At 37.1% G+C, this 11,705-nt stretch overlaps 2 non-coding genes across 2 annotated transcripts; one reads left to right on the plus strand and one right to left on the minus strand.

The window, feature by feature from the left end:
• Positions 1 to 865: 865 nt before the first annotated feature.
• On the minus strand, positions 866 to 1,030 carry LOC138388165 (U1 spliceosomal RNA). The gene has a single exon (XR_011234092.1). It is a non-coding gene; the product is annotated as a U1 spliceosomal RNA (small nuclear RNA).
• Positions 1,031 to 1,200: 170 nt separating this feature from the next.
• On the plus strand, positions 1,201 to 1,328 carry LOC138388051 (small nucleolar RNA SNORA51). The gene has a single exon (XR_011234058.1). It is a non-coding gene; the product is annotated as a small nucleolar RNA SNORA51 (small nucleolar RNA).
• The last annotated feature ends 10,377 nt before the right edge of the window (positions 1,329 to 11,705 follow it).

Here is an 11,705-nt window from a genome sequence, read left to right on the forward strand (position 1 = left end):
CTTTTTCTCCCTTAAGCTCCGCAGTGAGCCTGTGGAGGAAGCGTTCCAGCAAAGGCAGACAACTCAGGGATACGGTGCCCAGGAAAATGTGACGGCATCCACGACTTGTTGAGGAAGCCCAGCTGCTGGACAAAGTACCCATCAGCGGGTGGGTGGACTATTGGAGTAGGCGCTTCTAACAGTCCAGGTCGTAGCCACTACACCAGCAGGCATTTTAAACTGTATATCATACATTAATATTGCACATACTTTTAGTGCCCAATTATGCCAATGGCAGGATAGCGGGATGATAGAGGTTTCATTTCTTAAGGTACTATTTAGGAAAAAAGAGAAGTTCTACATCTGCTTATTAGGTAAAACAGAGGGAAAACAAACCTCTAAAACTTTTAGCCTATATTTTGCAAAGAAACTTTAAATATTTGTATTAACAGTGTAAAGTCCCTCAGGAGCTGTTGATAAGAATGACATCATCCCTAAAAAGTTGTGGTATAGTAAGTATATATAGTTTTAAATATGAAATTGGATGTCATTGTTTAGCTCATAGAATCCAAAACTCATGAATAACAAGACAAGTTACAGTCTTGAGGTGATCTTTTGAAATGTGAAGCACCTTTTCCACATCTTTTTCCACCCAATTAGGTACTTTTTTCTAGTAGCACTTAAAAGAGTTTCAGCATTAAAATGAATGAATGTTTTAAAAGATGACATTTTATTTGTGCATCTAACACAGCACTAAAAAATAAACAATTCAAACTATAAGCTGAAATTCATATATTTGCCAAAACTTAAATATTATTAGTTTCATTATAATGATATAGTTTTTATATATTTTTAAAATTTTGGCTGTCTCTTGTACAGCAAAAAAACAGGGAAAGTGCAAATGCAGTCCCCCACTACCACAAATTATACAGTGGAGTTTCCCACGTGTGGGGAAACCGCAGGGGTCAGCACATCCAGAGTGCAATGGATAAGGCTTTGCCCCGGGAAAACCACCTTTGTTATCATGGTAGCTTTCCTGCCAGGTAAGTATACAATATTATATTAACATATAATGTACATCATTACATTTCAAGTTTATATTTGCTTCTTGTAGGAGCTCCCCACTTAATTCTATTGCCATATTCAAAATATAAAATGTGATTTTAAGCTCAGTTGATACATGAGCTAAAGCTGGGCCTACTTAGAAATCACATACTTGCCAGTCTCCTAGTACTTAGCGCAGGCTGTGTTCTTACACTGACTGCACAGAAAGAGGAGATGGAGTAAACCCCATACACACCTCAGCCCAGGCCCTGTGCCTCATCTGTATTTTCAATAGGGAAACGTGGAAGGAAGGAAGGAAGGAAGGAAGGAAGGAAGGAAGGAAGGAAGGAAGGAAGGAAGGAAGGAAGGGGAAGAAAGAGAGAGAAAGAAAGAAAGAATGACAGACAGAAAGAAAAGAAAGAGAAAGAAAAGAAATCATATATTTGCCCTGAAGTTAGAGAAAGGTTGTTTTTAGGAAAATCACAGTTTAACTTCATTAATCTTAAGAAAATAGAACATTATCCTGTTTGGGTCACTGGTCTGTCTTTGCACGGCCAAACTGACAGGCTATTCTATAAGGTCATATTTGAATATTTAACCCAGTCAAATTTTCTTCTTTTATTTTCACAGTTCAGTAGTCTCACCATTAATTTCCCCTCCAAATTAACCTGTTCACATTTCTGCAAATGATCCTATTCAAAAATTAGCAATTATTCTCCTTCTTTGTTTTTTATTTTAAAAATATGTTAAAAGGCTTTGAAAAGTAAAATTCGCACATCATAAAAGTAGACATCAATATTATTCTCTTGGTTTCAGAAAAGTATTCTACCAAATAGGAAATGCACCCACATTTCTAAAAAGCATCTAAAAAGAAAGGAATGGGGGACACTGACACCTTCAAATGTAAAAACTGAAATACAAAAATAATTCAAAGAAAAAATAACATAAGCTTTAAAGCCACTGAAGTCAGCAATGAGAGGAGTTAAGCTGTGTATTACTCAATTTATATAAAGAAAGATGCAGCAAATACCCAAAATGCCTCAAGATATAAAATAGTTATTGTTGGCAGTTTGATGAGATTCAAACTCTGTGGAGAGGAATTGAAAAACCAATTTGTTATATCAAGGTAAATCTGAAATAAGTGGTAAATTTGCCCAGAGCACTAGGAACAAAAATCGGATCCTTTTTCCCTTTTATGCAGTCAGAGGACAGGCACCATGCATCATTTCTTCAAGTTTCTCTACATAGAGATAGTGACACACACAGACATTCCTGCACAAAAGGTGACACGCTCACGTCACGGCTGCCTTATATTCACCTTTGTCATAGCCCTATGCAGAAACGAGATGAAAATACTTCCATCAAAGGAGTAAGGATAAGGAGGGGAATCTTATGACAACATAAGAATCTTACGGCAACCCTCTTATGACAACATAAGAAGGTATCAATAAGAGGAAGACGTTCTTTTTTTGCCCCAGTGATTTCTTTCTTTGTTGAAAAGTCTCAGAAAAGAGACAGAAAAAACTATTCGGGGGACAACTGAGAAAATTTGGATTGTTCCAATTATCAAATGACATTGTGGAAGTACTGTTAATTTCTTAGGTGTGATAAAATACTGTAATTGTGTATGATAATGTCCTTAGACTTAGAGAATGTGTTCTGGCTGAAGTAATCAGAGATAAGTTCTAGGAAAAAATAGGGAGCATGAAAAAAGAAAGATAAAGCAAGTGTTACAAATGTAACAAAATATCAAATAACAATATTGAATAAGTAGAAAAATATGATCATAGACTTTGTGGATCTAAATTTTTTGTTTTATTTTTATTTCTTATTATTTCTAATTGACACATAACTGCACATATTTATGGGGGCATAGTGTGATATTTTGGTAAATGTATATAATGTGTAATGATCAAATCAGGGTAATTAGAATATCCATTACCTCAAACATTTATCATTTCTTTGTGTTGGGAACAAAGTCCTCTCTTCTACCTATTTGAAAATATACAATAAATTGTTTACTATAGTCATTCTATGGTGCCGCAGAACACTAGAACTTATTCCTCCTATCTAGCTGTTATTTTGTATCTGTAACTACCTTCTCCTTATCCCCCATCCTCCCTACTCTTCTCAACCTCTAGTAAGCACTATTCTACTCTCTACTTCTTTACGAACAACTTTTTAGATTCCACATATGAGTGAGAACATGTGGTATTTAACTTCCTGCTTCTGGCTTATTTCAATTAACATAATGTCCTCCAGGCTCATCCTTTTTGCTGCAAATGACAGGATTTCATTCTTTTCTTAAGATTGAATAGCATTCAACTGTGTGTGATAACAATTTCTAATTATAAATGAGTTCATGATTATTTATTTTTAAAGAGTACATGAGGTACACTCAGCACAAAGCATGGTTTTTGTCATATACCTTTTCTTTGACCACTTTACCTTTCAATCCAATCCAATATGTGCCTTTTGTGGTATAACCTTCCAATCACCACTTTAGCCATTTGGTGGTACGTGTAGGGAGACCTGACCAGGAACAGTGCTGTACTCTGTGGAGCAGAATTGCAAAGCCAATTTTCTCTAGCAGGGTAAATCTGCAGAGGCACAGAGATAGATCCTAAATAAGTAATGGTCTACATATGCATGTTGCTAGACAGGAAGGGACATACAAGAGTCAAGTCAGAAGGATGAGCACCAACTCTTTAAGATATTTTTTGTTTGTTTAGCCACATTATACATATCGTTCATTTATAAATACTGATTGCCTACATGTGAAAAAAATCAATCTTGGCCGGGCACGGTGGCTCACGTCTGTAAACCTAGTGCTCTGCGAGGCTGAGGCAGGAGGATCGCTCAAGGTCAGGAGTTCGAGACCAGCCTGAGCAAGAGCCAGACCACATCCCTACCTAAAAATAGAAATAGATTAGCTGGACAACTAAAAATATATAGAAAAAATTAGCCAGGCATGGTGGCACATGCCTGTAGTCTCAGCTACTCGGGAGGCTGAGGCAGAAGGATTGCTTGAGCCCAGGAGTTTGAGGTTGCTGTGAGCTACGCTAACACCATGGCACTCTAGCCCAGGCAACAGAGCAGGACTCTGTCTCAACAAAAAAAAAAAAAAAAAGAAAAAAGAAAAGAAAAGAAAAGATCAATCTCTCTAAATATTAAGACTTAGCCTCACCAAACTTTTAGAAACACTAGTTTTAAGCATTAGGAAAAAAAACCCTAAGTGCTGTAAGAGTAGATTTAAAACAGCAGATCTGCTCTATACTATGCACTTAAGGTAGGGATGCGAAAATAATGGATATTTCATTTTATTCATTAATCTTTTCACTCAAAAATTAATTGATTTTTAGACATACTAGGTGTACAAATTTCTACCTTCTTTTCTCTTCTCCTCCCAGACAGGCCTCCAGAATCGTACATTTCCTTACTCGTCCATAAGACCATCTGCTGATAATTATAATTCTAGGAACCCTTTCTCATCTAAACTTTTTTCAGAGCATATGGAACTTCATTGTACCCTTGGGTACAAGATGTTGGACTTGCCCAGAACCATCTGGAAATTTTCCAGAACTAAAGAGTAAGAAACTTTACAAGATGCCAAGAGCTTACACAAAGATAAGGTTATTTTCTGGGACAAACTTGGAAATCCGAACAAGGAAATAAGACAGAAATCTTATTTGCAGGCTTATTTCTTCAATTAGTGTTTTTAAATTTTTTTGGATTTAATTTTTTTTTTTTTTTTTTAGACAGAGTCTTGCTCTGTTGCCCTGGGTAGAGTGCAGTGGCATCATCGTAGCTCACAGCAACCTCAAACTCCTGGGTGTCGAGCAATCTTCCTGCCTCAGCCCCCTGAGTAGCAGGACTACAGGCACACACCAGGATGCCAGCTAGTTTTTCTATTTTTAGTAGATAGGGTCCTGCTCTTGCTCAGGCTGGTCTCCAACTCCTGAGCTCAAGCGATCCTCCTGCCTCGGTCTCTCAGAGTGCTAGGATTACAGGCGTGAGCCACCACGCCAGCCAGTTATTTTTTTCATAAAGGAAGGAAGTTCTTCATGATGATAATTGCCAGGGGGTGCTGATTCAATAAGAGACTGTGAAAGATTTTGCAATGTGGGAAGTCAGCACAACTTTGTAAAAATGGCTTGCTATGAAAGGGCCTAAATAGCATGCTGCTTGCATCCATTTTGCAGTGATATCCTAAGATCAAACCACATAGGTTTCTGTCTTTGCTAGATTATTCCAGGATCTTATGGAAGCCACGTTTGCTGAAGACAAAGGGAAACAGGTAGCAGGAATACACTTGACTTCAAAGGGAAGGGTAAATGCCTAACCACATGTGTAATTTCTCAGTGGCTGATGACTTCTGATAAAGCATGACTCATATGGAGTGGCTTTGGCATCCACCCTGCACGGTGACTGGATTCTAAGAGTGGGTGTCCCAAGAGAGCCAGGTGGAAGCTCCATCACTTTTTATGACCCAACTTCAGAAGTTGCATAGTGTAACTTCCACTGTAATAACACGCTTCCCTAGAGTCAAGGGGGAAATACAGACCCCACTTCTTAACAGGGGGAATATTGTATTAATAAGAAGAGTATGTGGGACAGGACATGTTAGTGTGGCCATTTGTGGAAAATATAACCTGCCCACTCACACAACAGGATTTTCAGAGGTAGAATAGTGTGCCAGATTATTTCTTTTCAATTTGACATTCCTGCTCCTATCTTCGTTCTCTTTTGCATCGCAGAAGAAAGGTCTGAAACTACAGTTTTCAAGATCCCTTTCCCCATATCTTCTGGCATGGATTCCCCCATGAGGTGTACTTGGAGAAGACTTGGAAAGGAGAGACATAGAAGGCATTATCTGTTAGCAGCTGCTGGCAGCAGCTGGAATCAGCAGCAACAGCTTCCCGGGGCTTCTGGAAGTTTTCCTGAGAAACATCCACCGCAGTACCAAGGAACGTTAACAGGGGTGTCACTGGGATTCTTGAACTTCTGAATTTTTGAAAATAGCCTTTCTGACCTTTTTTCCCTCAGCTCTTCCCGTGGTTGTGGAATTCTTTGGTTCCCTCTACTAAGAACTCTCTTTACTCAAATTGTTTAGGGTAGCTCCTATTTCCTGACCAAGCCCTGATGGATGTGGGTGGGCTTTGGGATTGGTTGATTTTGTCGCTTGCTGTATTCATCAAGAATGAAGTCCTTCTAGCATCTCTGGGTAACACAGCTTGTTGACTGGGCACTGACAAGGAGGTTGCAACAAGGCCACCATATTCCTTTTTGGGGGTTTATTGTCCAAGCTGTATTGGTGCTACTCAATGGAGAAGGTGTGTAATGAACATTAAGGAGACAACCATAGTGTCCCTTATGCATTCCTTCATTGTTTTTGTTTTCTTTTTGTATACTATACAGGCTATTCTCACACATTTATTCTTTCAGGTGAAATTTAAAAGCATGACATCATATTTTCTTTTAAAAAATTGGGTCTTCAATAGGATGTATTTAACTTGAGGATAATTTAAGCATTTTGAAATATTGAGGCTTTTCATTAAAAAATGTTTTCTTTTGTGTTCTTAACAAAATTTTACAATCTTTTTTTTACATAGGTCCTGGCCATTTTTGTTTAGTTTTATATATTGTGGTAATTGTTGTTGATAATGTTATTGTGAAGGGACTAATTTTTCCTCTTGTATTTTTTAATTGGTTAGTATTCTTATACAATAAATTGTTAGAGATTAAGCTCAATAAGAGAAGAATATCTGGAGATATTCGCCAATTTATTTATTCTTGCAAAAGAACAGGAATCACTGTACACTTTATTCTTCAACATTGGAGAGTTATGTCTTCCAGGAATATATTAAACAAAAAACAAATACTACATGTATAATGGAACTTTATTCTAAATGCAAAGGCAATATTTGTATGTCACCAATAAACAGTATGATTAACCATGTAAAAGAAATCCTGAGAAAAGATAACTTTAAGTACTGAACAAAACATTAGTAGCACTTTGTTTTCATGGCTGAACTTGGTTCATCACAACTTGTATTGCATGATTTCCTTAATTTGTTTGGTCAAATATTGTTAAAAGTCCTGTATTCACCCATTCTGACACCATAACTTAACCTTTTTTATACACAACGAACATATCTTGGAGTTGACCCTTAACTCTGGAAGTTTTTACATTTTAAACATCCCTAGCCTTTTTTGCAGGCTAATCCCAGGTTTGCTTTAGTTCTATGCCACCAACAGTGAAGCTTTTTAAGAATTCAGATGACAAAACCCCAGTTCAAAGTCTCCAGTGTTATCGCTTCTTTAACAATGATCCAGATGTACAACCAGAGTCGAGACACTCCTGCTCTAACTCTTCAGAGAAATAGTAAATGCTCCATGATCACGACAATATTAATGATTTGTTAAAATAAGAGCCAACATTTACTGAGTAGTTCCTAAGAGTCAGGCACTGTGTTAAGTATTAATAGTTTATATATTATATTGTATTTAATTATGTCTCTCCTTTGCTTCCTAGACTAGTATACTGGGAATACAGGACCATCTATCATCCATGCGTTAATATTTTTGTGCTGTCATATCCTATAAGACTGTCACCCAACATTGTAAGATGTTAACCCCAAAATGGTATCATAGCTGAGCTTTTAATAGGGAATCACTTTCCTCTTTTGGGCAAAAAGAGTCTGAATGATGACTATGGTAGGAAAAGTGGATTCTATGACTATGCCTATTTACAAAGACACAGACTTTGCCACAAAACTAGTCTTTTAGTCTAAAATGATGTTATTCAGGATCATATGTCAATAAACATGGGATTTCGTAAGCCCTTAAAATGGTAGTGCTGGAAGAAAAGGCAAATCCCAATCTGGAGTAGATGTCACTTTAAGTAAAGGCAAGTCACTATTCCTCCCGCGATGAAAGAGCCCAGTGTAATCAACCTGGTCTGCTTAAGGGATTGTCCCATCTTGAGGGTTAGTTTCTACAAATGGCATGTTGAGCACAAGCAGTGGCAACAGATTGATCAGCCATTGTCAGAGTCTATATTATTGGGCCCATTCATAATTTCATCCCTGCCATAATGACACATTCTACATGGGGCCCATTATAAGTCCGAGAAGAGAGAGGCTATCTAACACCCACAGGACAAGTCATTCTATCTGTGTGGCTGTGAAATGCCTCCTCTGCAGTAGATGCTCTCTGGTGGGCATTAACATGAGACACAAACCATGCATATTTTGTGCCCACTCTCACAGGTCCACTGACATGCCTCCACACAAACTTTCTTGTCTCTGAACTCCCAGCTTTGCTCCTTCCAAGCTCCTGAGAAACCAACCAAGCTTTTAACTTATAATCTTGGTGTCTGTGCAGATCCACATTGGGCCGTATCTTCCTCCGTGCAGTGCAAATGATCAAATGCCCTGCGCTGCCCATCGAAAGAAGTTCCTTTCACTAGTGTCCTATCCATCCATGAGTATAAACTTGGTGAGGCAGAAATTGATTTTTTGCTATATTAGCTTCACCATATCAACATATAGCTTCACCATATCAACTCATCTTTGAAACAGGACTGAGTTGGCTTTTTTCCTTCTTTGTTAGTAAACAATAAGGAATCCCCCATGAGATCTGTTGGCTCATACATCTAAAGTAGCAGAATATCTTTCACTGCAGTCTAGACCTATTACAGATCTCTCTCTATGTGTGCAACTTTCAAAACTAAACCCTTTTAAATCTTCCCATAAATGGATCAAAACAGTGCTCCTACGTGTGATTTATGCTGTCTCCACAATAAGATCTATTTCTTACACTCAGAGCTGTTAGCATGTGGTATCTTAGAGAGCATCCAGTGTAATTGCTACTCCTTCTTACCATATCGGATTAGCATAAATATAATGGACTAGCATAATATTCTGAGAAATGTAACAATGTTCAAGCTTCCTGCAGATACATTGTGACAGAAGGCAGGAACCTTAAGCAACTTTACATTTTCTAGAACATCATGAGATAAGACAGTAGATATACACTGCTGTCCTTCCCTGTGAACTAGAACTGCCTTGATCTTCTTTACTAGTGAGAATTGAGAAGGAGTAGCATACTAAATGCTAGAAGCTATGTTGATCTGTTCCCGTAAAGATAGTATAGCTATTAATAGTATAGCATTTGTAATTGGAGCCACCATTTGGTTAAGTTTTTTGTAGTCTACCATCACCTGCCTCAATTCATCCAAACTTGTAAAAAAAAAAAACCGTGGTTATACTTGGAACAATCACATGTGTGTCCTTTATATCTTTGTTGATGGCACTAATCTTCAAAATTCTTCTGGATACTAAGATTTTGCTTCTGATTTACTATGTTCATGGGGAAAGGTGGAAGGAACAGTTTCAGGGTGCTGCACTTTACCTTTCTCACCGTAATCAATCTAGGTCACGGACAGATGTTGTAAGTTCTTCTAGCTGCAAAGACATCTACCCCAATTATGCGTGGGAGTAAGGAGGGATTACAGACTCATTGGATCCATTGCTGAATGGACTTCGGCCAGGACTTCATGTATCATCTGGTCTTTGTAAGTCTCCATGGTAATGTTTAATCCTCAGACAGCAGCAATTATTAGTTTTATCCATCTAAGTGTCTCTGTCTCCATTTCTAGAATCTCAATCTTTTTCCAGCAGAGCCTTGGCTTTGACAAGATACCTACAGAGGCTATTCACTTTACCTTTACCTTTACCTTTACCTAAAGTTAGGCTTTCACTTAAATTTGCCTTTGCTGCCCTTGGCTGCAAGAGAAAAAGTTCTCTCAACCTTTAGTTAGAGAGTTAGAGGTTTTCTGATATTCACAATGTGCTCTTAGTTCATAGCTGGATAAACTGAGCCTATAAGTTTCTTTATATAAGGATTCTAAAGTTATTAACTAAAGCCAGCCAAATCCATAGTCCTTTTAACTACCATTGTTCCCATGGTAGTTTAAGTGCCAATCTGAAACATAAACTACTGCTTCATCTTCTTTATATGCCTCATCCCACTATGTCCCCATTCCCTGTTGAGTTGGTAATTGTGATGCTGTTTTTTGCCAGGTTGTAATCAACACCCTTACTCTAACCAGTATTATGGTTTCTTTGCTCTCAGATACAAGTTGTCCAAATTCAGAATCCTACTATAACGATTTGCTTTCCAGGACCATTTCTGGTACCCATGAGCAGGGTGCAATCCAAAATCATTTGACATTAAAAAAAAAAGAGAGAATGTGACTAAATTTCAAAGGAGAAGATAATTAAGAGATAACAACCCAGAAATGGCTCAGATGTTAGAACTATAAGTCAATGTCTTTCAAGCAGCTGTTATAACTGAACTCCATGAGATTAAACACACACACACACACACACACACACACTCACACACTTGAAATGAGGGAAAAGATAGACATTCTCAGCAGAAAAATAGAAATTATAAAAAGAACTCAATAGACATTTTAAAACTGAAAAATACAATGACTGAAATGTTTTTAAAACTTCTAGAGTAGCAAAAAGCAATTTTATAGTATAAAAACAAAGGTGGAGGGCTTACATATCTGATTTCAAGACTTATTATAAAGCTACAGTAATTAAGACAGTTTGGTATTTTGGAAAATCTGTTCCATAGATCTGTTCCATAGATAATGAAACTGAACAGAGATTCAAAAAAACGGACCATACATATGGTCAAATGATTTTTCACAAAGGAGCCAACGCAAGTCAATGGAGAAAGGACAATCTTTTGAGTAAATGATTCTGTGTAAACTGGCTATCTAAATGGGGATGGGGGAAGAACATTACTTACCGCACACAGTGCACAAAACTTAACTCAAAATAGGTAAAAGATCTAAATGTAAAATTTAAAACTATACAACTTCTGGTAGAAAACATGGGAAAAATTTGTTGCTTTTTTAAAGTACATAAAGGTGTCTTTGAATACTAAAAGCATAAAACAAAAAAGAAAAACATGATAAATTGGACTTCATCAAAATTAATACATTTTACTCTTCAAAAAATAACCACTGCTGAGTAGTATTGTTATACACACTTGGTTGAATCACAAAGACATTACGCTGAGTGAAGAAGCCTGTCTCAAAGGTTACCTAGTTTATGATTCCATTTATATGACATTCTTGAAAGACACATTTACAGTAATGAAAACCATATTGACAGTTGTCTGGGGTTATGCATGAGAGGAAAAGTGACTATGAAATGATAGTATAAGGGAATTTTTCTGAACGATAAAACTGCTTTTTGTTTTGTTTTGGTTTTTCCTGAATATAGCGGTAGTTTCAGGTATCTATATATCTGTTAAGATTAATAGATCTGTACTCATAAAAAAGTATTAATAAAATTTACTATATGATAATTTTTTTAAAAAAGCTGTCCCCCAGGGTAGTTACCCAAATTGATACTCCACCCAATTCCCATTAACTGTATATGAAAATGTTTCCTTTTCCCATGTTCTAGTCAACACTGGTAAACAAATAATTTTTATTTTCCAATATGAGACTTAAAAATAGAATTTTAATGTTTTGATTTGCATCTCTTTAATTGTAACAGTAATGTCTTTTCATATGCCAATTGGCAATTTATTGTGCTGTGTTGTTTTGTTTATAGGAAGGTGTGTGTGTGTGTGTGTGTGTGTGTGTGAAAAGG

Source organism: Eulemur rufifrons, chromosome 1 (genome assembly GCF_041146395.1).
Source record: "Eulemur rufifrons isolate Redbay chromosome 1, OSU_ERuf_1, whole genome shotgun sequence".
Classification (NCBI taxonomy): Eukaryota; Metazoa; Chordata; class Mammalia; order Primates; family Lemuridae; genus Eulemur; species Eulemur rufifrons.